We start from the raw sequence: 27,341 nt of genomic DNA, 5'->3' as shown, positions 1-27,341 counted from the left end.
CGGAGCCTTAGTTTTACCCCAACCAGAAAATGAAGAAACGTACTGTTCACTCTTTTTTTCCAGAGAAGACAGTTCAATGTAAGAGAGTCCTGAAAGGGGAAGGTGCAATCCAAAAAAAGGAAAGAAGAAACATCAGAGCTCCCAAATGAAACAGCCCTGAAACCTGGAGATCTACATCCATTCCAAACAGAGAAGACTACTTCCCTGTCATAGAACTAAGAGCAGGGGCATGAATATGAGGTAAAGCTACCTGAACTAGTTACAGCCCTTACCCCACTAATCCTGAAACAGTCATTTAGACTCTCCAAACCTCAGATGTTTATCACTATAAAATAGGGATGTCAACCTATAACAAATACGGGGCTGGGGATTTAGCTCAGCAGCAAAGCGCCTGCCTGGCAAGCGCAAGGTCGTGAGTTCGGTTCCCGGTACCAGACAAAAACAAACAAAAAAAAAAAACCTATAACAAATGCTGGAGGGGGTGTGGGGAAAAAGGAACCCTTCTCCACTGTTGGTGGGAATGCAGACTGGTGCAACCACTATAGAAATCAATGTGGAGGAGGCTGGGGATTTAGCTCAGTGGCACAGTGCCTGCCTGGCAAGTGCAAGGTCGTGAGTTCAATTCCCAGTACCGGAAAAAAACAAAAAACAAAAAAAAAGAAATCAATGGGGAGATTGCTCAAAAAACTAGGATTGGCTGGGGATTTAGCTCAGCAGCACAGCTTCTGCCCGGCAAGTACAAGGTCATGAGTTCAATCCCCGGTACTGGGGAAAAAAAAAAAACCAAAAAACTAGAATTAAAGGTCTCATTTCACCCAGCTATTCCCTTTCTGGGTATCTTCCCAAAAGAATTAAAAGCATCATACCACAGCGACATTTTATGCACACCCATGTTTATAGTGGCACAGTCTGTAACAGTCAAATCTTGGAAACAGCCCAAATGTCCATCAACTGGTGAATGGATAAAGATGTGGGGTTTTTTTTTATACAATGGAGTACTACTCTGCCATAAAGAAGAATAAGCTTGAGACATTTCTAGGTAAATGGATACACCTTGAGACTATAATCTTAAGTGAAATAAACCAGCAGAGACCCAGACGTGAGGCTTGCTTAGAGGACAACATGGATGAGGTTAACAGGAGTGGAATGACATGTAATGATACAGGTTATAATTAAAGTGGTAAGACAGGCATACACTGCCACAGCATGGAACACTAAGACAAAATGACACATTTGAAATGTATTAGCAGCCACTGGGTGCCACTGAAGGCTTCCAAGCCAAAGTGTTTACTGATCACCACTATATACAGGAAGACCAGAAGTGGCAATGATATACAACATCCTGGAAACAGGAAACCAGGAAAGCAATACAATGAGGTAAGGACCATGCTGCAGAGGCTTACCAAGAAATTTAAGACAACAGCAATCCCTTGAAAACACTCTAAATCCTATTTTTTTTTTCACCAACTCAGACTGGCTTTGCCCCAAAATAATGAGCTTTTACCTTACTTGCTTTGTTCAGAGGAATAAGGCATAGGCTTAAAGTTAATGGTAACTGGATTTTTTTTAAATTCAGCTTGAAGGCCAGGGATATAGCTCAGTGGCACAGCACCTGCCTAGCAAGTGCAAGGTTCTGAGTTCAAATCCCAGTATGCCCCCAAAAAAATTCAGTTTGGGATTAGTATAATAGGAGTGGCTTTGGGGTTGTTTTCTCCACTGCCATTCCCACTGAACCAATTATGAATCTTTTTGGGGGGTGCAGGGACAATGGGGAAATTAATCCAGGGCCTTTGTACTAGGATATAGCTCTAGCTCTTTTTAATAGCTTTTTATTTTGAGTCAGAGTCTTGCTAAGTGATTAAATTGCCCAGACTGGGCTCAAACTTGTAATCCTCCTGCCTCAGCCTCTCAGAGTGCTGGGATTCCAGGGATGTGCCACCATGCCTGGCTTAGTTATAAATTTTAAGGGGAGAGACAGGCAACTTGAACACAAAAGCCAAGTCAGTGTACTTGACTATGCCTCTCTGACCTTGCCTAAGGACCAGAAATGGGCATACAAAGCACAGAAAAGCCACAATAGAAGTCCAAATCCCCTTAATTAGCTACCTGCTGCACATCTGGCTGAACAGCAGAAAGCAAGGGACAAGGAGAGAGCTGGACATGGTAACACACACCTGTCATCCCAGTACATGGGAGGCTGAGGCAGGAAGACTGTTGTAAACTCAAGGCCAGCCTGGGCTACATAATGAGTTCAAGGCCAACCTGTACTACAAAGTGAAACCCTGTCTCAAAAAAAATGAGAGAGAGAGAGAGAGAGAGGGGGAGAGAAGAAGGGAATGAATACGCACTGTCAAGAGGGCCACAAGCAGACTCAGGACCAGCAAGCTCTACTCCAATAAAGACCTATGTAGGACAATGCCCAGGAAACAATCTGCTGGTTCAGGCACTTGTGAGGGAAAATCTGGGAAAGGTGAGAACTGAGCCCAGCAAGACTGCAAAGTTCCATGTTAGTCACTACTGAAAATCATACAGAGCACTTATGTTATACCAGAGGAGGGATTTTTCACATATGATAGCAAATCTTTTTTTTCCTTTTTAAAAAAATATTCTCTAATGCTTGCTTCCGCAGTACATATACTAAAATTGGAACAATACAGAGATTAGCGTAGCCCTTGCGCAAGGCTATCACGCAAATTCGTGAGGTGTTCCATATTTAAAATACATACATATATATATATATATTCTCTAAATTCTAGATATATATATTCTCTAATTCTAAATATATATATATATACATATATACACATTCTCTAAATTCTCAAGACAGCAACTAAAGTAGGTATTATTATTCACACTCTACAGATCACGAAGCTAAGGCTTAAAAAAAATAATTTATGATTTCACAGCTAGTTAAGTAGAGAACAGGTCATGAACCTGAGTCTGAGTTTTGTTTTGTTGTGTTGTGTTTTGTTTTTCATGGGCACCTTACCACTGAGCCACATCCCCAACCCTTCTATTTTTTGAGATAAGGTCTCACTAAGATACCCAGGCAAGACTTGAACACTTGAACTTGCGATCATCCTGCCTCAGCCTTCCAAAGTGCCGTGATTTTCTAGTGCTTGCTTCAGCAGCACATATACTAAAATTGGAACTATACAGAGAAGATTAGTGTGGCCTTTGCGCAAGGATGTCAGGCAAATTTGTGAAGCATTCCATGTTTTAAAAGGTGCCCCTGAAAAAGGCAGACACCACTCTGCCCAGCTCCCAACATGTTTTTAAACTGCACTGATATACATATATTCTCTCCTTTCTTCCATGCCGCCCACCCAGTATTAGGGATTGAATCCAAGGCCTTTACATGGAGCTACATCCCCAGCTGGTTGTTGTTGTTGTTTTGTTTTGTTTTGTTTTGTTTTTGAAACAAAGTCTAGCTAAATTGCCCTAGCTAGGTTCACATGTATGATCATTCTGCCTCAGCCTCCCAGAGTTCTAGGATTATAGGCACACACCACCATGCCAGCTTCCCTCTCTTTTTCTTCTTAGAGATGCATTCAAGGTTTGCTTGGATCACTAGGATTAGGTCCACTGGGGCCTGACACCCCTTTCTTTACAGAAAACATAGCAGTCTGGCCTGACCACAATTTCTTTGTTTCTAACACAGAGGAAGATTTCAAATTCATTCCTTCTTTAAGTAAGAGTAAGGAAAAAACAATTCTACAGGTATAAAAGAAAAACCAGTATGGCAGTCAAAACCCTCAATAGTGAAGGCTGTGATATAATGGATGAGGCAGTGTCTTGAAAACAGAAAGGCGGGGCTTTCTCCTTTCTGGAGACTTTTAACTGCAAAAACATCTTCCTCATTTTACAATTCTAACAACTTCTATGGCCACCCTCTGTGAACCCCCTGGCTTATATCTCAGTTCTCACACTAGTCTCACTAATATGTGGGTGCCCTTAAAAAAATGTAGATGGCCTACATCACTTCTCTGAGGTTCAGGGAAAAAAAAAAAAAAATCAATAGTGCATGGCAACACTTCCCTATAATCCTGGCTACCTGGGATGCTGAGGCAGGAGGATAATATATTTGAGACTACTCTGGACAACTTATCAAGACTCAATCTCAAAAAAAAAAAAAGACTCAATCTCAAAATTAAAAAAAAGTCAAGATACAAAACTGAGACACTGGGCATTAGAGGGCTATCTTCTACCTCTTCTCTCAAAAAGCCATAAACAAGCCAGGCATGCAGGTGGTACATGCCTATAATTCCATCATTCTGGGAGGCTGAAGCAGGAGGACCACAAATTCAAGCCCAGCTTGGGCAACTTAGTAACTTAGTGAGACGCTATCTCAAATTTTTAAAAAATTTAAAAGAGCTAGAGATGTAGTTTAGTGCAAAGGCCTTGGATTCAATCCTCAGTACTGCCAAAAAAAAAGAAAAAGAAAAAGCAAGCAGGCAGGCAAGCATGCATAAACAGGGCTGGGGATGTAGCTCAGTGGTAGAGCAAATGCCTACCATGCAGGGGAGACTCTCCTGTTCAATCCCTATCACTGCAAACAAACAAAATGAAACCATAAACGGCCACCCCTGAGAAAAGAAACATTACCAACCCTGGTGTTTCGGAGGATCACAGACCTCCCTGATGATCTCTTCCAGCCCCAAAACACCATGCTTTTACACTTCAGTAGGTGAGTATGAGACAGGAGAGGAGGGGAGCACTAAGTCAGTCTTAAATACCATGCTTAGGTGCTGGCCTCTGAAGCTTCCAGTATCTAATTCAGACTGGACTCAAAGCATGATAGATCAATTTGTTTTGCATCGACTGTCCTACTTAATGTTCCTTCCACTAGACTAATGCCTTCCAGGTTTCTAGTTTGGTCTGACAGCTGCTGCACCCTTAGGAACCCCGTAGAAAAAAAAGCAGTTAAGCTTGAGATTATCCCCAGAGGTAAAGAAACATCCACTTAAAAGTTCACTGGCCTCTGGGAGGCTGAGGCAAGAGGACTGCAGGTTTGAGCCTAGCCTGAGCAACTTAGCTACTTAGCCAGACCCTACTATAAAAATAAAAAAAAAATTCCTAAAGAAGTGGGGATATAGCTCAGTACAAAGGCCCTGAGTTCAACCCCTGATACTGAAGAGGAAAAAAAAGTCACTGGTATCAGTCATCCTCACAGAACTTCTAGATTCAAATCAGATTTTTCTTATAGTTTCTATAACTTTTCCCTCACAGTACAGAAGGGGAAAACTACTTGCAGGGAGAGAGGGCTAGATATGAAGATCAGTTCACCAACTGCTGTGATGCTCCTCTGTATGTGATAATAAAAGTGATAATTGAAAAGCATAATCAAGAACAAGAATCAGTCATAACATGGCCAGTGAGGAGACCCCTAAAACATACCCCTCCCCTTGTCTTTGTGGACTTGAAATGTGACATGGGCTAAACATCAGACACCACTCAAAGACCCCAACATGCACTCCAGGAACACTCAGTGTTAAACTAAATGGGTCAATACTAAATGTTAAAACAGGAACAACCTGCCGGAAAATAAAATAGGTAAAACTTTTGAGGTCATAGGCATAGGCAAAGACTGTCTACATGGAACCCCAGTTGCAAGGAAATAGTACCAAGAATCATATCAAATTAAATGAGATCATATGAAATTAAAAAGCTTTTGCACAATAAATGAACCAACAGAGTAAAAAGACAACCTACAGAATGGGAAAAACTTTCACCAGCTATTCCTCAGACAAAGGACTAATATCTAGAATATATAAGGAACTCAAAAAATTAGACACCCCAAAATAAAAGACCTAATCAAAAAATAGGAAAGTAAAATAGACACTTCACAGAAAAAAGAAGTACAAATGGCTAATAAATACATGAAGAAGTATTCAACATTGCTGGCAATTAGAGAAATACAAATTAAAACACTGAGATTTCACATTACCCCAGTAAGAATGACCATCATCAAAAAATCAAGTAACAAATGCCAGTGAGACTGCAAGGAAAAAGAAACCCTTCTATATTGTTGGTGAGAATGTAAACTATGGAAATAAGTATGGAGATTCCTCAAAAAATTAAAACTAGAAATTCCATTTGACCCAGCTATTCCCCTTCTAGGTATTTTCCCAAAAGAATTAAAGACATATTACAGTGATATACACATTCCTATATTTATAGGAGCACAATTCATAATAGCTAAATCTTTGAAGCAGTCTCTATGTCCATCAACAGATGATGGATAAAGAAAATGTGATATTTACACTTAATGGAGTACTACCCTACCATAAAGAAGGATAAACTAAGTCGTTTGTAGGAAAATGGATACACCTTGACATCCTATAGAGTAAAATAAATCAGACACACAAGCTTAAATACTCCATGTTTTTTTCTTATACAAGAAACCTAAAATATAAATAAAGGACAAAATAAAAGATAATAGGAAGTAAGATGATAAGATGTTTCTCAAGTAAGAAAGGGATCAAGAAGTGGAGGTAGGGGGAGGAAAGGAAGGGCAGGAAAAGGAGAAAGGAATTAAAATGTGCTATGTACCAACTCTCCACAAAAAATGTAAACATTGCGTACTGCAAACATATATTGATTTAAAAAAAAATAAAGCTTGTGATGACAGGTGTATCTTCTAAATAGAAAATAGGCCATGATGAGTATAAAGAAAAAAGACAGGATATTACCAAGAAGATGAAAATTGATTCCTGGAGGAGAAAAATTAAGGATATTATAATGGTTTGTGGTCAAAGGGCCACAATACACAGATGCACAGTATATCTGTAGTATTAAAATCCCATAGGGAACCCAGGTGTAGTGGCATACATCTATAATACCAGCATTTGGGAGGCTGAAGCAGGACAATCACTCTGAGTTCACCGCCAGTCTAGATTACATAATGAGTTCAAGATCAGACTCAATTACATATCAAAACCCTGTCTCAAAAAAACAAAAATAATAATAATTAAATTTCATAGAGAAGTGGACAATGGGAAGGTCTCAAAATTTGATAATGAATAAAATGTTGAAAAGCAACTGATGAGTTTGAAGCCAGCCTGGGCTACAAAGTGAGTTCAAGGCCAACCTGAACTGCATAGTGAGACCATGTCTCAAAAAGACAGAGAAAACATACCTGATTAGATGAACCCAAAGGGCCAACCCAGTAGCATGTAGACAGTAGCTCTGCTAACTGCATAGGGGTCATGGGATAACCAATTTATCCCAGTTTGCCCCAGACTTTGCTAGATTTGGCACTGAAAGTCCCACATCTGGGAAATCTCCTATCCTGAGCAAACTGAAAAGGTTGTTCACCTTTCTCATGGGAGAAACCAAAAAAGGCATTTGTATTCACAAATGAGGTGACACCAAGAAACACTGATTGTCATGAAGGTCACAGCATTTCAACAGTACTCCTGCGATAAAACTGGCACTTTCCATTTGCTCAGCCCTATACTCAAGGCTCTCTGCATCTGACCTCCAAGGCCATGGCACAGAATGTTACACATGTGCTGATTATGCCCCTTCCTTTGCAACACCAAATCTGAAGTAAATATTAGCAAGATGAAGCCAGGCTCAGCTAGCCAGCCAGCACAACCATATCCTGTATATAGGCTGTCCCAGTAAAACCTGAAGAAAATACAAGTCTGGACCAAACACAGATATGTTGCTACTGGATTCTCCCTATCTCCAGGGTAAAAATTACACAAGTGAGAATGCCAGGCACAAAATCCTCACAAGCTGGGCATGTAGCTCAGTTAGTAGAGGCCCTGTACAAGGCCCTGAGTTCCATCCCCAGTACTACAAAAGCAAACAAACGAAACAAAAAAAAAAAAAGTCAGGAATAGTCCTGGGATTCTCCATATGTGTCTGAGCAACTTGAAATTTTTATAAGGTTTTGTTCCAAAGAAAAACTCAGTTATTGTTAATGCTAAGAATTTACCCAGAGTCTCAACTGAATGACAACAGACTCTTCTCCTCTTCCCCTACTCAGCAGTGAAATCTTTGGTGAAAGTAAATGAAGAAAAGAAAAAGGTAGGATATTCCCTTTTTATAGACCACATATAATTAAAATACGAAGCTCTCTATTGTAGAAAACTAAGGCTCACAGCTTAATGCCGACTCAGAGAAGGATAAAGTATTCATCCTCGCTCAGAAAGAAGAAAGATTAGCTTCACAAGGACGGTCTCCAAATTGACAGCAAATCCTGGAGTTAGAAATGTCTGTGCTGCAGAGCGTGATCTACACACCAGCTGGGGCCCCAAAGAAAAATCCCTAGGAATATATGGCTAAGGAGCTAGCACTGTAAGCATGTTCAGATTAGCTCTCCTGAAAATAAGCTTACTCCAAGACACTGGCAGACAGCCTCTACAGCACAGCTTCACATAGGAAAGGAAAAAAATGAAGAAAAAGACAAGAGGCAGGATGAATAGGTCAGAGAATGAATCTACAAGCATATGGAAAGAGAAGTGGAAGGCATCCACCTATTTAGAAAAAAGGTACAATTTCCTTTTACAGACTATCATGCTCTTCTGAATATTCCCATTAATAGCAAATTTTCATTCTTTGAAGATAAAAACATTGATTGCATTCCTGTGTCCCAAGAGTTTTCATGTGTATTGCCTCATTTAATCACTCTTCAAAGAAAGTACTATTCCCATATTATGCAGTGGAAAACTGACTAAGAGGTGAAGAAACTTACTGAAGGTCATGAGACCAGTAAATGGTAAAGAAGTAAAACTCAAGTTTATTACATTCTAAAATCCATTACCTTCTCTTCAAAGGAACAGGTAATTCATTTGCAGACAAACCAGGTACTAAGGTTGCTTAACCATGCCACTTGGAGTTTTAAAAATATATGGAATCATGTATTAATGAGTCTAATCTCTCATATAGTTCCAAAATGTCTCTAAAAAGAAATTCAAAGGTAGATTTTCAAAACTGCTTAAGTGATGCCACCTTTACCAGTCACAATCCACAGCTCACACACCACTCTACAGAACAGCAACACTAGAAGATTAAATTCTGGTGGGTTTGTTAAAGCCACCTTGTTGCTGCTCATCTGCATTTAATTAGCCTTTTTTTCCCGCCAGTGAAACACACCATAGCTCAAAATTGGTCTCAGCAGAGAGGCAAAGTAATATCTGACCTCCAGAAAGCAACAGGAAAGAGGTGGAAAAAAATACCAAAGTATCAACCAATTTTTCATTCCCAGGCTGCTACATGCCTACCAACATATTTTCCATTTCCATCATCCGTAAAATGGAGGCAGTAAGTCTTTTCTTGCCAATCATCAGAACAGCACATGTATTAATTAGCAAATTAAATCCAATGAACATATGAAAGAAAATACAAATCTGGTGTGACAACGCACCTTAAAAATCCAAGGGCCATGTTCTCAACCGAAACCATAGACCAAGTTCTGATTCATGTTACACAAACATCAATGCCAGTATCATTACACTCCGGTCCCCATTAAAATTTCATCCAATTCCCCAATCTGGCTCTATTTTTAACAGAAAAGCTTGGAATACAGTGACAGCTAAAAAAAACTCACACCAAAAATAAACAAATAAATCTTCCATGCTGTCAAAACAAACATTGTTAGTATTTGTAAACATCAGTTTCTTCTCTTAGCAAATGTGGAGGATGTGTTTTAACCTATCTAGTCTGGATTAACCCAACCCTTTCCATGGCTCAAAGCAATTTTCAGGGGTTTCTGTTTGTTTTATTGAGGTGGGAAAGCCCACTAGGCTTGATGGAAACCTGGCATTTAAAAATGTTCATTGGAAAGCTAATCTCACATATGCACATATGTGTTCTCTCTCCACATATCTTTCTTTTTTTGAGAAGCATCAAACAGTCCTTTAGCTCCTACAGTGCAAGGGAAGGCCCTACTGGCTTTAGGATGTTGGGTATTTCCTAATTCCTGGCCTTTCCAATGAAGACCCATTTCAGGAGCTCATGTCAAGTCATTCTCTCCTGTCTTTTAAAGCATATTCTCAAAATCAAGGATTCCAGAATCACCTGAATGTGAACCACCTGCGCGGGGGACTGCACATGCCTATGCATTACCTTATCAGAAGTTTCTGGACGGCAAAGCCCAGAAATATGCACAAATACCCTAGGCGACTGGAGACACCCCAAAGCCTGTAAGCTCTACACTTAGGCCAAGTCTTCCAGCCTCCAGGAGAGTGGGAAACACACAATGGGCGAGTAGGGCGCACTTTCATATCGTGAAGAATCAAAGCCTCGGCCAAGAACCAAAACGTCAACACTGACGGGGTCTCGGAGCTAAAACACAGAATCCACTCCTTTGGACAAGATACGGGACACAGAAAGGAAACAGGTACGGAAACTAAAACAAACGTGGACCAAAAGGCAGTCTCGGACTCCCACTGCCGCACGTGCTGCGCTGAAAGGATTACTGGAGACGTTTGGACGGGGAGAACGCGACCTTCGAACTGACAACCTAGGGCCACCTGAGTGGGCGCCTCACTATGGAGACAGTACGATGGCATATGCGGGGGCCCCGGAACTCTGCAAGGAAGGCACCGAGGCCGCCGGAGGGAGGAAGCCAAGGCGGCCCCCTCCTACCCCCGCCCAGCTCCAGGGCCGGGCGGCCCTCACCGCCCCTACCTTCGGCTTCCCGTAATACAGCCGAGGGGCAGACACAACCCCCACAATTCCACGCGGCCGCAGAGATAACCAGCTCCCGCGAGCAAACGCGGCGCGACCTCAGAACCCGGGAACACACGGCTATTACGTCACTCGCAGCCTCACCCAATAGTAAGCGGTCAGGCCTGCCGGCGGCAGCCCCGCCACCCCTAGAAAGTGACCCCGCCTCCCTCGCCGGTTAAGCCCCGCCCGCCAGCTGTCCGGCCAGCCAGCCTTTCCTCGCCCACTTTCCGGAGTCGGTTTTCCTCGTGGCCTTTTCTGGGAGTGAGACGCGTCGATAAAGTGATAGCCGCAGGCCTGGTTTTGCTTCCAAACTAGAACTTCGAAATTCTTTGATTTCGCTGTCAACAACCAAATTTCTAGCGGAAGGATCCTCGGAAAGAAAATCAGAGTGGGTGGAAGGTAAAACTAAAGCTGTTATGACTCAGTTTGTGACAGAAACCGAATCTCAAGCATAAATAGTCCTTTGAAAATTCATGCAAAACAAACCAACTGTAAGTCACGCGCTTTACGTAATCGTAGATGGCGTAAATTTTTGAAAACGATCGACTCTAAAAAAATAAAAAGGTCACCTGCAATTCTAACTCCACTCAGCCACTACATGTCATATGTGTTAAGTACTGCACATACATTTGCTTCTCATCATTTCTGCCGTCCCCTCTTATAAATGGAGAGGCGGAGGCTCAAAGAAGTTAAAGAATTTAGACAAGGGCATGCAGTCAGCAGTAGGACCGGCCTTTCAAACTTGATTTGGGGGCCTCCGGGTCTTGTTCTCTTTCCACCATACCGCTGGCTAGACTTTCCCCTTCCCTAGACTTCCTAAATCTGATCAGGAAAATGGGGTGCTCTGTGCTGCCCTCAAATCGCTTATTGTCACGAAGCCTGCAGAGTAGAAAAAAAGGATGATCACAGCAAGCAGTGTCCCCAAATGCCACGTCTTCCCCCAAGAGCCAGCAATGATCTGCGGCTTTCTTCTTCTACACATGGTATGAGCTTCCAGCACTCAGTTTACCTTCTTGACTATGTTTACTTCCAGCAGATAGGAAACTGACTTCACAATCACTGAGCAAACCTAGGTGAGTAGTCTAAGGAGAAAGAACAGTCTCCTGGCAATAGTTGCATGGGTAGTGCCAGTTTATGAGAAAGGTCTGTATAAAACACTTCGCTGGTAGGAAAGGACAGAGAACAGCTCACTTTCCCATGGCACACTTACCAGACCAATGAGAAAAACTTGGCCCAGGAATCATTCCAGCTTATGTAACTGTATAGTCCCTGACTCACAATGAGTTTACATCCCAATAAACTTTCTAATTGAAAATACTGTAAATAAAAAATGCATTTTCAAAAGTGCATTTAATACACCTGCCATACAAGAAAACCACAAACACTAGAGTACTGACTGTTTACCCGCCTGATTGCACGGCTGGCTGGGAGCTGTGGCTGCCTGACACTGCCCACCATCTCAAGGGAGGATCTTACTGCATTTTGCTAGCCTGGGAAAAGTCAAAATTCAAAGTATAAATTCTGCTGAATTGCACTTTTGTGTCATCATAAAATCAAAAAACTCAAGCCAGTATAAGTCAGGAACTATCATGTGGACAAGTAATGCTGAGTATTGCATGAGTGGTAGATTATAGAATGAATATATAAATTACAATCAAGCTTGACACACATTATAAAGAAATTAATAAAGTTCTTTAAAGCCAGGCATAGTAGCACATGCCTGTAATCCCAGAACTCTAGGAGACTGAGGCAGGAATATCACAAATTTGAGCCCATCCTGTGCAATTTAGTGACTTACTGAAACCCTATCTCAGAAAAAGGGGGGAGGGTCTAAGAATATAGTTTAATATAAAGGCTCTGGGTTCAATCCCCAGTAACACAAAAATAAATGAATAAATAAATAGTGCTGTAAGAATAACATCTTTGGAGCCCGGCTTGATGGTGCACACCTGTAATCCCAGCACTCGGGAGGCTAAGGCAGGAAGATGGTTGAGAGTTTGAAGCCAGCCTAGGCTACATAATGAGTTCAGGGACAGCCTGAACTATTTAGCAAGACCATCTCAAAAAGAAAAGGAATAATAATATCCCTAAAAATAGAATATGCTGAAAACTTAAAATAAATTAAGTGAATGCATGGGCCAAGGGGATGTCCAACTGAACACTGAGCCACCAGAACTCAAAGGGGCCTAGTTTCTTCCTTGACACAGATCCAGTCCTCTCAGGTATTTGGGGAAGACATAATCTATGCCCCCCACCAGTCCCTAAACCTTAAAAAAAAAATCTCTGCTATTGTCTGAATATTGGTGTCCCCCCCACAGTTTGTACTTTGGAACCTAATACCTAATGTGATACAATTAAGAGTGGAGTCAAACTGGGTGTGGTGGTACATGACTGTAATCCCAGCACTCAGAAGGCTGAGACAGGATCATCTCAAGTTTGAGGCCAGCCTGGGCTATATGGTGAGTTTAAAGTCAGCCAGAACTACATAGTGGGACCCTGTCTAGAAAAAAAAAAAGAGTGGAGCCTTTGGGGAATGGGATTCGTTATTTATAAAAGAAGTTGAAGGGAGATCCCTCGCCCCTTTTGATGTAAGAAGCCACAGCAGTAAGGCACTATCTTTGAAGCAGAGTGTGGTGGATTACTAATGTTCAACTTGTAACACCCAGCTGAACTGAATCAGCACGGTCCTGGGTGTGGAGGGCCCACCTGAGAATTGTTGCCAACAGCATAAAAAAGAGAACTATAGGGGAAGACAGTGTGCTGTTGATTCTCCTGGAGAAACTTGTCGCACTGGTTTTTCTGATATGAACTCGGCTGTTCTCACTAGAAGAGTTCAGGACCTCGCTGTCACTGAGGATGAGTTCTTTTGTGGGGAGCTCTGGTCCTTGCCTTGAGCATCACTTCCTGGCTCCAGTGCAGATCCCTCAGCCTGCTGGCACAGGTCCTTCATCCTGCTGGCACAGACATTCTAGCTTCTACCACAGACTTGCATGAGACATTGTCATGGGCTCTGGGCCTCCAGTTGGACTTGTGGAGGACATTGCCATGGGCTCTAGGTCTTCAGCTGAAATCATGCAGAACATTGCCCTCAGCTGGATTCTTTGAATCTAGTGGGTGGACAGATCTCCCACATTTTTTTGCATTTGACTCTGGGTGAATCTTACAAAATAATCCTATAAATTATGTGTCCTGTATTAAATATTTTCCCTTGTAAACCCTGACGACAACACAAAGAACAAGCACTCACCAGATACTGAATCTGTTGGTACCTTACAGCTTCTAGAATTGTGGGCAGTGAATTTCTGATTTTGGTTGCTTGATTGGTTGATTGGTTTGGCTTTTTCAGACAGGGTCTTGTTATGTAGTTTGGGCTCTGTAGCCCAGGATGGCCTCAATCTCATCCTGATCCTCCTGCCTCAGCCTCCTGAGTGCTGGGATTACATCTATGCACATCCAGCTTTGTGGGGGAGTTCCTGAGTGTTGACCCCAGGATCACCACACTGAGCTACATCCCGGCCTATCTGTCTGTCAGTCTTTCTTTCCCTCCTTTTCTTCCTTCCTTTCTTCTTCCTTTTTTTTTTTTTAAGAGTCTGGCTCTAAATCACTAAAATACCCAAACTGGGGTTTGAACGTGGGATGTTTCTATCTCAGCCTCCCAGAGTGCTGGGATTATAGGCATGTGCCACCATGCCCAGATCTGTTGTTTATAAATTACCCAGACTGGGGTATTTTTTTTAATAGCAGTCTAAGGGGAGTAAAAATACCTGGATGAGGTACTGGCTCTGAGCTCAAGACTCCTCAGATGCTGAAGGCAGTGTGCAAGTTTGGTACTAAGCAGACACTGGCCTCAAGCAATACAAAGGTGGGATATTTGAAACCCAGGGATCAGAGTATATGGGGACGGTCTCTGTTTGCCTGTATCACTCCTGGAATTGAGCAAAATTAAGTTTAAATTTTTTCTTTTAAGTAACTAAACAACAAATGCTCTCTCTCCCTTACAACTCTAATGGAAGTTTCTAGCTTCTCTCACCTACCCCCCAAAAAAACAAAAGCTTGGGCAGGTAGAGAACCTGAGGAAGTCTTCAAGCCAGACACCGTCAGCCAAACCAAAGGGAACTGCAGCCCCCACCCAGAGCCCTGCTAGACAGAGTTACATGATCATTTTTTGCCTTCCTCAACAAGCAGAATGTGTTGAGCCAGTCGTTTCTCCTCTGATCAGCCTCTCTCAATTAATCTCCCACAAGCTGGACACCCTGTTATGTAGATACATTCCCAGCATCAGGAACTGGCTTCCTGCTCTCTCTGGATTAGCCTAGAATGTCAAGTGGGGAGCAGGAGCCCTAGCTGTCTCTCCCGCCACTGTTGTCTCCCTTTTCTCTACCCACCCAGCTCTCACTGTATACCTCAAATTCTCCTGCAGGACTCAAGATTCAGGCCAGGGAGATAGCTCAGCAGCACAAGCACCTGCCTGGAAAGTGCAAGGTCCTTCAATTCCTAGTACAAAGAAAAAGTGTCGTTCACTGGTACATCCATCCCTTGACTGAAGAAATAAAGCTGTGAAACAGTCCTGCTAGAGTCTTATTCTCCAAGAGCTCAGAGTAAAATGAGAGATACCAAAATATAAACTATTACAACATACCAGCAAGTGGCATTTTACAGAAATATTAATAAATAGCCCTAAGAATAAGCCTGCTCAGTTCACACAACTACCTTCCCTTTTGTAAAGGCCCCTCACATTTCACCGTTTGTGCCAGCTGCCTCTGTGAGGCAAGTGGGGCAGATTTTGTGTTGTCTTCACAGATAAACAAAAATGCTTCTCTCTGAACTTTTCAGAACTACCCAATACGGTAGACCAGCCGTGTGCAGCTATAGGGCTGCAATAATTGTAGAACATTTCCATCACTGCAGGAAGTTGTGTTTGACAACAGTACTTTAGAGTACTGAGAGGCACAGCAAGGGCAGGAGTGTTTCCAGAAAAGCTAAGTCGAGCAGCCAACATAGAAGAAGCAGGAACTACGGGGCCATTGCCAAGGAGACCAAGAGGAAGTTCTCTACTTCGGAACCAGGGTCCTCCACTGCCTGGGCAGTACTCAGATAGGGTGGGCTTCAGCTACCAAGTCAGCGCAGAAAGCAGAGGACCTCTCCTTTGGAACTCAAGCACACTGGAGCCTGTATCAGCAGCTTCATTGGTGACAAGCAAGAATTCTAGGTTTCTCCAGCCCAAGAGACTTCAAGGACTCCAGTGATTATGCTTTGCTCTGTCTCTGATCCATTTCTGAAGGCCTCAAAGGCAGAAAAGAAAAGGGAGGGGGACCCAACGTTTTCAGCCCTTCTGAAAGGGATATGAGTGCTCTGGGTGGCACCCTCCCACCTGCTGGAAGGCCTTGGCAGCTCCAAGGGGCTTGGAACAGAAGAAGGTCAGTAAATTTAACCTGCATTAGCTCTCAGCTATATATGCCTTTCTGGTTCAAAGGAAAAACATTCAAAAGAAGATACCTAGAAGACAGACAAGATTTCAAAGTGTTCTCACCAAACAGTATCCCACTGAGGCCAAAGCAAAACTATAAGAACCATAACTCTGTCTCCAAAAGCACCTCAACCACACACCTATTCATGTACACAGACATCTGACAAAATGAACTGCCCAGTGGCCCCCACAAAGGCATGGAATCACAGGAAGACACACAGACTTAGGGCACACACAGCTATAGCCCTTTTCTGGTTATCCCCTGCTGCATAACAAAGCATCCCCAAACCTGGTAGCTTAAAACAACAATAACTTATTCAGCAGTTTGGGAAGAACTTGGCAGGAAAGAATCAGCTCTTCTGCATGCACTGTCAGATGGGATGGCTTGACTAAAGCTAGATGCTCCCTCATATGCTTGGCAGTTGACACTGGCTGTTGGATGGAACCTCAGGTGGTGCTGTCAGCCAAACACTGACAAGCGGCCTCTCCTTGTAGCTGCTTCGCCTCTTACTCCATTTTCCAGTGCTGTAACAGAATACCACCAACTGGGTAATTTTTTTCTCATCCTGAAATTTATAAATATATTTCTGTATAGGCTGAGTAATTTATAATGAACAGAAATTTAGCTCCCAGTTCTGGAGGCTGGGCAGTTCAAGATCAAGGGGTCACATCTGGTGAGGACCTTCTCTCCATCATTCCATGAAGGAAGGGCAAATGAATAAGTTCAGACGACCAAAATAGGAAGGGCTTGACTCCCTTTATAACAACTGTCTCTCAGATAACTACCCTGGTCCCTCAATAATCAATCCAATCATAAAAGTAGACTCCCCATGACTAATCCCTTCTCGTAGGCCTTACCTTTAATACTTTTACAGAGGCAATTATGTTTCAATATGATCTTTTGCAATGAGAAGGGGACCAAGAGGTAGAGGGGAGGGGGAACAAGGATTTGAAAAAGAGTTCAGAAGTACTATGTACATGTATACCAGCTCCCCACAATTAATATAGCCATTATGTACAGCAATAAAAATAAAAACTAATAAAAAGTTTCACCACGAGTTTCAGGGAGACATTCAAGCCATAGCAGCCTCCCAGTAGTTTCCATAGTTTCTGCATCTGTAAAATGAAGATAGTATTAATACTTATCCACCTCAACTATTGTTATGGAGATTAAATGAGATAATACAGATAAATATGGTGGCACATATCTGTAGCCCTAGCTACTCAGGAGGCTGAGATGCGAGAATCATTTGAGCCTAAGAGTTTGACCTATCTGGACAACATAGCAAACCTCTGTATCAAAAAGAAAAAATAGTAATAAAATCATATATATATATATATATATATATATATACACATATATATGGTATTCAACCAAGTGCTGAATATTTCATAGTGATTTTTACTCTTCCTTCCCATGCCTGTTGCCTATTCAGACATCATGCTAGAGACTGAACAAAGTTAAATCACACACATGGGCACTTAGAAGTTCACACAGGAGATTCTGCTTTATATATTTACTTAATATTCCAAGTAATGATCTCACTCTCAGAACTATACACACAGCACACACATTATACATTATCACACCAGGCTGTCTTGAAGCTTTTGTGAAAATGTTGTAAGAAGAGGAATTATTTGTGTGGACAAACTCTTCCACTAGAAACAAATGAGACACACAGGACAGAAGGATGGAGTGCCACTGGGACAGCAGATTTGGGGGGAATTTGTAGAGAAAGGAACAGAGCATTTCCTAAGCTGAGGCGAGTGACTAGTTGAATGTGTTTTTTCTCAGAAGCATCTTTATCATTCCATATGCTGGAGCACACAATAGACCAACTCAGGTGAAAAGGGACTGTCCACATGCAACTCATCATTCTTATTTGTTTAGCTATTATAGCTTCCCTTTTCCCCACAGTCTGTGCAGAGATGCCCAGGGTGGGAGGCCCCAGCACCAAGATCATTATGGAATTATGAGTCCCATTGAACCATCATTAGAGCCACTGTGGGGAAATAAATCTTTCTTGGCTGGCTGGGACTTGATTGTAGAGCCACAGGGATCCCGCTTCATTCTCCTAACACCTGCTCCAAGGAACAGGCAAGGGAAGAGCTGGAAAGTGGGGTAAGGTTGAGAGGCCCTTCTCTAAGGCAGGCCATTTCACCTGTTCACTCCCCAACCTGGGCAACAATGACAATAACAATAACCTTTCATTAAGTAGAACATAGAGCATCACAACCAGTCATAGTGGCACAGGCCCACCATCCTAGCACTCTAGGAGGCTGAGGCAGGAGGAAAGCAAGTGCAAGCCTTGCCTGGGCAACTTAGTGACTTAGAGGGAAGCTCCTTCAAAAAGAGGAGGAGCAGGGCTGGGAATGTAGATCAATGTGAAGGCCTTGTGTTCAACCCCTCTCAAAAAGGAGGGAACGTTCCAATTTATAAAGCTTTCTCACATTCCTTATGCCATGTAATTCTCTTACGAACAAAATGGAAACTGAAGGTTACATATGCTAATACAACACAGTGCTGGGCACACAGCAGCCCAAAATGGAACCTGTGATTCAGAGTGCCTCTCAAGGATCTAAGTAGACCTCAGTCTTGATTTAGCTCCATATCTAACACTCATTAAAATAGGTTGGATTTCATCTATCAGAGTGCATCTGTTAACACATTTATTGCATTCACCTGCCAGGTGCTATACTTACTACAAGATAGAGATACAATGGTTAATGAACAGACTTGGTTTGTTTTGTTTTTTTTTTTTTTTTTCCTCCGGTACTGGGAACCGAACTCACGACCTTGCACTTGCCAGGCAGGCACTTTTGCCGCTGAGCTAAATCCCCAGCCCCAATGAACAGACTTGGTACAGAGGTAAATTGTAATCCAAGCACTTGTAATCCAAGAACTGGGGAGGCTGAGGCAGGAGGATCACCACAAGTTCGAGGCCAGCCAGGACTCCATAGTGAGTTCAAGGCTAGCCTGAACTACATAGCAAGATCCTGTCTCAGAAAAAAAAAAGAAATGCAGTCAAATTCTTTGTCCTTCTGATCACTGAAAGCCAGGTTATATTTTCCCTTGCTCTGAATCTAGGCTGACCTGTGACAGAGTACAGGAGACCCGGTGTCATTTGAATAAGCCTAGACTTTGAGCACCTCTGCTCTGGTTTCTGAGTCCTTAGCTACTCCATAATAACTGATACACCCTCACAGAGAGACAGCACACAAAGGGAGGGAGGCCTACAGGGTCCAGCGGAGCCTGGCCTAGCAGCTGTCCGCCCCATCCCAGAGTGTGAGGGAGGCCTTCTTGGGTCCCCAGACCAGCTCATCCTCCAGCTGAGTGCCCTGAGAAGGCCCAGCCAACATCAGGTAGAACAGAATCTCTCAGTTAAATCCTTCTGAGTTCTTGACCCACAATCATGAAGTATAACAAAATGGTTGTTTTAATACATGGAATAGCAGTCTTTTCCTACAAAGGGCTAGGTAGTAAATACTTCAGGCTTTGTGGGTCGTATACCATCTATGTTTCATATTGTACTTGTTTGGGTTTTTTTGTTTTTGATTTGGCTTGGTTTGGTTTGGTTTGGTTTGAGACAGTGCCTTCCTATACAATTCACGCTAGCCTTGAACTTACTGTGTAGTCCCTGATGGCCTCTAGTTCACAGCAATCCTCCTACCTCAGCCTCCCAATTATTAGGGTTACAGGTGTGGGCCACCATGTCTGGCTGGATCTTAAACTTTGTCTCAGTACCTGCCTCTGGGGAACCCAACCTGTCACACTGTCTAAAACAAAATAAAACAAAACAAAGCAAAACAAAACAAAACAAAAAAAAAAGGATATATTGATGTATGTGATTGAAAAAGTCCAGAGGTAAAGTCTTGAGCTTCAAGCAGAGGTGGATTGTTCCAAACTCCAACTAGGATGATGACCAACATTTAGACTTTTGGTGCTAAAACCAGGAAAGTCCCAGAACAAGCACTCACTAGCTCCAGCGTATAACCAGATTTAGCCATCTCTTACCTGGCTCTGCTTTCAGCAAGGTTAGGTAATTCAATCTTGGGCTTTACACACAGCAAAATGGGTCAGCAGCTTCAGATCCTATATTCTCTTAAATTGGATTCTGCAAGAAAACTACTCTGCTTCTCTTGTGACTGAAAGGATGGGACTGAGGTTTTTTAACATTGTTTTGTTTTTACCAGTACTGGGGATTGACCTTAGGGCCTTTGCACTGAGCTACATCCTCAGGTCCCCCAACCCCCTTTTTTTTGAGACAAGATCTTGCTAAATCACTAAGCTGCCCAATCTGTGCTCAAATTTTTAATCATCCTTCCTCAGGCTCCCAGAGTACCAGAGGATTGAGTCTTATTGGCTCTCATTGGTTTGCTTGAGATGTGCCTATTCCTTTTTGTTGTTGTTTAGGTTTTTTTAGTTAACATAATTCACATATCATAAAATTTTTAGAGTATGCAGTTCAGATGTTTTTACTGTATTCACAAAGTCATACGTTATCACCACTAATTCCAAAACATTCCATCACCCAAAGAGGAGCATTAAATCTAGTAGCAGTTACTCCCCATTGCCGATCCCTTCAGTCCTTGATAGGCACTAATCTACTTTTGCCTCTGTAGATTGTCTCTTAGACATTTCATATAGATGCAATCATACAACATATGGTCTTTTGTGTCTACCTTTTTTCACTTGGCATATGATTTTTTTTTACACTTGGCATATGATTTCACATTGTAGCATGAATCAGTACTTCATTTCTTTTTATGGCTAACTAGTGTTCCTCTATTTAGATAAACCACATTTCAAGGGGTTGTTTCTACCTTTTGGCTATTGTGAATAATGTGCTATGAATATTTATGTACAAGTTTTTGTTTACGCATTGGTTCCCAATTCCCTTGAGTGTGTTCCTAGAAGTGGAATTGCTAGGTTATATGGTAATTCTATGTAGGTCCCCTTTCTTGAATCAATTACCATGATGTTAGGATGGAATGTTCTCATTGATTTAACATAAGTTATATATTTCATCCTGGTTCTAAGAACAAAGGTAGTGTCACTAGAACCACATGGACTGAAGAGAGACTGATGCTTTGCCAGAAGGAAATGAGGTATGGTTATCAGATAGACAATAGGAGGCAGATTCACCTATAACCACTGCAAACAGCTACATTTATTGAATGCATGAGCCAGGCACTGTAATAATTTTATGCATTATCTCATTTAATCCTCACTGCAACCTCATAAGACTTCCACTATCATTTCTTTTTTTTTTTTTTTGTAGTACCGGGAATCGAACTCAGGACCTTGTGCTTGCCAGGCAGGTGCTTATGCCACTGAGCTATATCCCCAGCCCCCTCCACTATCATTTCTACTTTACAGATGAGGAAAATAAGCCTTAGAAAGGTTGAGGCTCACTCTTATATAGCTGTGAGGTGGTATTTGAATTCAGGCTTTACATCAAAGGAAAGTGTCAGAGAAAAAACAGGTGATTAGTTGTGTTAAAATACATCTATTAGGATGAGGCTATAGCTCAGTGGCACAGTGCCTGCCTGAGTTTGATTCCTGGTACCAAAAAAATAAAAAATAATAAAAAATAAAACACATCTATCAGAGGCCCTTTGATTTCATTTGCCCAATATTTTTGTAGTTAATAGGGAAGAATCTGTGTAATCAAAAATTTCCTTTCTCCCTAAGGAAATTTTCATATAATTTTTTAAAAGTTGACTTTTTTTTCTTTAGGTTTCCAAGTAAGTTTCCCAACTTTGTCAGATGCAACCTCATTGGCATTGAGATTAAGCAGCTGTATTTCTCAGAAAGCCCAGTTCTTCTTGTAACCACACATCTTTTTCTAACAGGGCTAGAAATGCAGCTAAATTCTGCTTGTCATACAATTGGCAAATGCAGAACTCCACACCCTGCTCTTAACCTCCTCCAGATATGATTTACAAGAGCTCTTATCTCCAGCTGTTCTGTGGTCCTCATGGTGAGGATCTCCAGCCGGGATTCCTGACTCCTCATGCTCTGTTTCTGTAGATAGGAGGGAGCCCAGATGGTGTGACACGGGGAGGGACAGAAGCTATGAGGTGGCCAAAGACATAAAGGAATTAAAAGGCAAATTTCCTTGCCCCCATCCTCAGCTAGTTCTCAAAAGGCCAGCTCTTGGTGCATCACAACACAATAACCTCATATTAAGCTGCAGACCGTTTTAAACTTCATGCCACCGGGCTCCTCCTTGAGAGACCCCTTCCTGCCACATTCTCCTCCACAATACACACACTTCTCCACCAAAGCAACTTGCATCCCAAGCCTTCAAAAGATTTACTGCCAAGCAGACAAATAAGTGAATACTCTGCAGTTGATTCCAAAGACAGGATGCTCATTTGCATGAGTAGTTGTGTGTCATTTGCATTATATTTGCAAGTCATTTGCATATCACGTCTGCCCTGTCAAAATGTACATAAATCCTTTATACTCCTACACCCCCACACCCTGCCCAGACTGTCTGGCAAAATTACTGGTTGAGTATTCCTAGTTTGATTGTGAAGAGCCACATGTGCCATGCTCTGAAGATTTCAAACTGTAGAAGATCCCAGAGGATCTCGGAACCTACTCTGAGAAACTTCATTTATTTATCAAAAAATTCTTTATTGAACAAATATAGTGTGTCAGGCACTGTTCTAGGTACCAAGGGTGTATCTGTGAACAATGACATAAAAGTAATTGTAGCATTAAAAGTTAAATGCTGCCAGGCATGGTGACACAAGTCTGTCATCCCAGCTATTCAGAGGCTGCAGCAGAAGGATCAAGGATTTAAAGTCAGCCTGGGTAATTTACTGAGACCCTATCTCAAAATAAAATTTAAAAGGGACTGAGGATGAGCCCCTGCATGGCAGTGCAAGAAACCCTAGGCATTTCAGAAACTTAGCAAGACCCTGTCTCAAATTAAGAGCAAAACAAAACAAAGGCTGTGGGTATAGCTCAGTGCAAAGGCCCTGGTGTCAATACCCCTGTATCACAAAGAAAGTGTTGGGTGGGGGGTTGGGGATAACTCAGTGGTAGAGTACTAATCTAGAATGTTCAAGGCCTTAGTGCTGGGTTCAATCACCAACCTTCCTCCAAAAAATAAAGTTAACTTCTGTCCTTTCAGAAGATGATTTGGCACCAACCCAATCAATATATACAGAGTGAACCAACACACTAAACTCTCCTGAAAGTGCTGGGTTATCAGACCCTCTGGGTATTACAGATTATACATTATTGCTATTTTTAAAGATAAATCCTGAAATTAAAACAAATAGTAAACTTCTCAAAACATCTGAGAATGTGTCCTCAGGGATCCATTAACCTCAAGGTTGAGAAATGCCAATGGGAAAGATATTAAAGGATTTAAACAGGTGGGGAAACCTGGGTTTGTGGCTTAGAAAGACCACTCTGCACCCACATTGGGGGGTGTTACAAAGGGTACAAGGCCAGAGGCAGAGAAATCAGCAAAATGCTTCCACATTCTGGGTGTGACTCGGCATCCATCTGAAATTGAATAACATCACATACATGGTGGCTCCAGAGATTTCCAATGAAAACGTGTACAGTCCCGGGGGAGGGGTCACACATACACTGTTTCACTTGAAAACTCAGCCTTGGACATGTTTATGCTAATTCTCTCATATAGTCACAATTCTTCTCAACTATCCCATCACCTGGCTCTCAGCTGCCTTCATATTTTTCTTGGTCTTTTAAACTCTGGAACTCTAAACTCTTCTACCTTTTACAATGTAGAACAACTCAGTTTCTAGCCCAAAATTCCAGCTGCATGTGGTGGCACACTCCTGTGATCCCAGCGCTCTGGGAGGCTGAGGGAGAGGGATGGCAAGTTCAAGCCCAGCAAAACCCCAACATGTGTGGAAAAACAAAGGCCCTTCAGTTCTACTCAAATGGAAAGTCATGTTTTTTTTAAAGTCTGTCCTCAAGAAAATGTTGGTACGGAACTTAGCAAGACGATAGCTCTGTAATGAAGAGAAGAGACAGACATGCAGAGGGCAAATCAGGAATGTAGCTGGAAAGGAAGCCATGGATTTGGGGCTTGGACCACAAATAACTTCCACTGGGTCCTGGTCACAGGGTTAGTGTATATTTACTGGTTTAGATGCTCCCAGATGCCCAGACAGGATCTGATTCAAAGCCCAGGGAACACCAACAGATACATAAGAGTAATGGAGGAGAGCCCAAGGATCAGAACCGATCAGAGAGGTAATGTATGAGAGAATGTATAGCAGAAACTAAGACAAAAGTTTCAGGAAAGAGGGAGCCAGCAATGTAAACCACCACGGGGAGGGCACATACAAGGAAAACTGCAGAGAAGTCCTTGGATCTACGTGAACTTCTAAGAAGTATTTAATGAGGCCTTTGGGAGACCATTGATTACCTACACAAAAGCCATTTTCCACTTTTCCTTCCTTTTTGGGGGTTGGGGGTACCGGAAATCAAACTCAGGACCTCACACTTACCAGGCCAGTGCTTTGACGCGGAGCTATATTCCTGGCCCCTCTGCTTTTCTTTCTTATTGGCAGGGACTGCCTCCCACTACACAGACTCAAAACTCCCACATACCGTACTTTGCCCTACTGCCCTTTAAATGTGAGGATAGGTGTGTGACCCAGTTCTGGACAAAGGAACTTGGGAGCGGGTCTTCTGGAAGTTTCTTTTTTGTTGTTTTTGTATTTGTTTTGTGGGGGTTAGGATAGGGTCTCACCCTGTAGTGCAGGCTGGCCTCAAACTCACTGCACTCCTCCTGCATCAACCTTCCAAGTGCTGGGATTACAGACATGTGCCACTATACCCAGCTGGAAGGGTCTGAAATAGATTTTTCTCCCCAGTAAAAGATATTTTCAGGGAGAAATCTTCAAAGCCTCCCTTCCTACCTTGGAAGCTGTCATATAAATTCACCTATTCAGAGCTGTGGCAGCCATCTTAGAACTATGTATGCTGAGACAAACTGAATAATAGAAAAATGCCCTGAGGGCTGGGGATTTAGCTCATCGGCAAAGCTCCTGCCTGGCAAGCGCAAGGTCATGAGTTCGGTTCCTGGTACCGGAGAAAAACAAAAACAAAAACAAACAAACAAAAAAAACCCAGAAAAATGCCCTGAGAATGACAAAGAGGAAAATGAGAAAGTTTGCATCTTTTTGTTGTTGCGGGGAAGGGATGTATATGCTGTAGATTGAACCTAGGGCCTTCATATGAAGCTATATCCCCAACCCTTTTTAGTCTCAAACTTCTATCCTCCTGCCTCAGCCTCCCAGAGTGCTGGGATTATAGGCATGTGCCACTGAGATAAGAGATTAGGGCATGGCAAAGCTAGCAGGGGAAGTGGACGTGACCTATTAATTACAAGATCCCAGACACATTTACAGAACATTTCCCAAAGCCCTGCAATGTGGACTTCTGGCCAGAATTGGAGCAGCTTTTCAGTAGGATGGCCTAGATCTGAGGTCAGGCTGATGCGTGGGATCCCAGCACCGCCTCAGGTCCTGTATGTAGAAATGTGGAAAACGTACAAGTCCAAGAGGAACCGCTATGGTGACTTCCTTCGTGGCAGCTCGGCCTCACCTTTTCCAGGGTGTCCTTTTATCGCGTTCTCTTTGTACTCGGCCCTACCTTGCTCTGCTGAGCCAGTTTCTCCCTCACACTTCACTTTTTCTGTCTGGAATAAGCTTGACCACTGCTTTCTGCTCACTTTTTTTCAATTCTTTGTTTAAGACTTGAAGAACCTGGAGTCTCACTCCAGAGGGGGAGGTGAACAACCCAGAGCCCAGTAACCTGTAGTTGGTGAGCCACTTTTAAGAGCTACCTAACACCATCACACGTGGTTTTAAAGCTGTTATTAGGTAGCCTACTTCTAAAATGGCTCAACAACTAAACATTATCGGGTTCTGGGTTGCTTACCTCTCTTTCTGGAATTAGAATCCAGGTTTTCTTTGAGACAGGGTTTCACTATGTGGCTCAGGCTGATCTTGAACTCCCAACAATCCTACTGCCTCAGCCTCCTGAGTGCTGGGATTACAGGCATGCGCTATCATGCCTGACCCCGATTCCAGGGATTTTTTTTGCCTCGACAAAGAGTTGGATGAGACAAGACAAAAATGGTGCCAAAAGCTTATTTGAAAAGTGAGGGGTAAGAGGGTATGGGAGAAACCAACTCTGCAGAGTGAACCTTGGCAGAACAAGAGAAAAAGAAGATAAAAGCAAAAATAAAAGTACACGCTGCACGTACAAAACAAAGCTCAAGCTGCCAAGGGAAGTCAAGCTAGCAAGCTCTTCACGGCGCACCTCCCTTCTAATGCTGCGCAAATTTCGAGGAAACCCGTGAGAGCTTCTACATACGGATCCTGAGAGGCGGTGCTGGGATCCCAGCCTCAGGCCGACCTCTGGTCTAGGCCCTCATATTGAAAACCTGCTTCTTCAGAGAAGCCTACCTGCAGGGCTTCAGGAACTGTTCTGCTCATGTGTCCAGGATCTTGCAATTAACAGGTCATGCCGACTTCCCAGCCAGTTTTGGCATGCCCTACTCTCCTATCCCAGCTGGACTCTCTAATGGCATCACTAAATAAACTAATAATAGCTAAACATGGAGGCACCCAGCTCTCTGTTCTTTCACTCTTTTCTTTCTTTCTTTCTTTCTTTTCTTTTCTCTATTTATCTATTTACTTATTTATCTGTGGTACTGGAGATTGAACTCAGGGCCTTCGTGCTGAGCTCCATTCCCAGTTTTCTCTTTTATTTTAGGGCAGGGTCTAGGTATATCACCAAGTTGCCTAGGCTTGACCCAAACTCTAGATCCTGCTGCCTCAGCCTCACAAATGCTGGGATTACTGGCCTGTGCCATCACATCCAGCCCTCTGAATTTCTTATGTGAGATAAATAAATAGTCTTATTTATGGTCTAAGTCACCATTAGTCAACTGTTCCATTATTGTAACAATAATATGTGGTGGCTGTGTTAGCTTTAATCGTGCCAACTTGATTGGCTAGGGCCGGGGATATAGTTCAGTGGCACAAGTGCCTGCCTGGCAAGTGCAGGATCCTGAGCTCAATTCCCAGTACCAAAAAAAAAAAAAAAAAATCAATCAACTTGATTGGCTAGGGAGCAACCAAGGGGGTTAGTAAAGCACATTCTGGGTGTGTCTGGGTGGGT

The 27,341-nt window shown here is 42.6% G+C and overlaps 1 protein-coding gene across 2 annotated transcripts in view; it reads right to left on the bottom strand.

Annotated features, from left to right (window-relative positions):
• Nucleotides 1-10,742, bottom strand: part of Sil1 (SIL1 nucleotide exchange factor) — a 260,709-nt gene extending 249,967 nt beyond the window's left edge. The window contains exon 1 of one of the 2 annotated variants that reach the window (XM_005382084.2): nt 10,642-10,742. The gene's annotated coding sequence lies outside the window, so the exon portion shown is untranslated. The remainder of the gene's footprint in view (nt 1-10,641) is intronic. The other variant, XM_013512923.1, reaches the window with a different exon arrangement.
• Between the last annotated feature and the right edge of the window lie 16,599 nt (nt 10,743-27,341).

The sequence above is a fragment of the Chinchilla lanigera genome, unplaced genomic scaffold (genome assembly GCF_000276665.1).
Source record: "Chinchilla lanigera isolate Chin_1 unplaced genomic scaffold, ChiLan1.0 scaffold00017, whole genome shotgun sequence".
In the NCBI taxonomy this organism is placed as follows: domain Eukaryota; kingdom Metazoa; phylum Chordata; class Mammalia; order Rodentia; family Chinchillidae; genus Chinchilla; species Chinchilla lanigera.
Note: the sequence above shows the minus strand (reverse complement) of the source record. Positions and strands in the feature narration are given on the sequence as shown.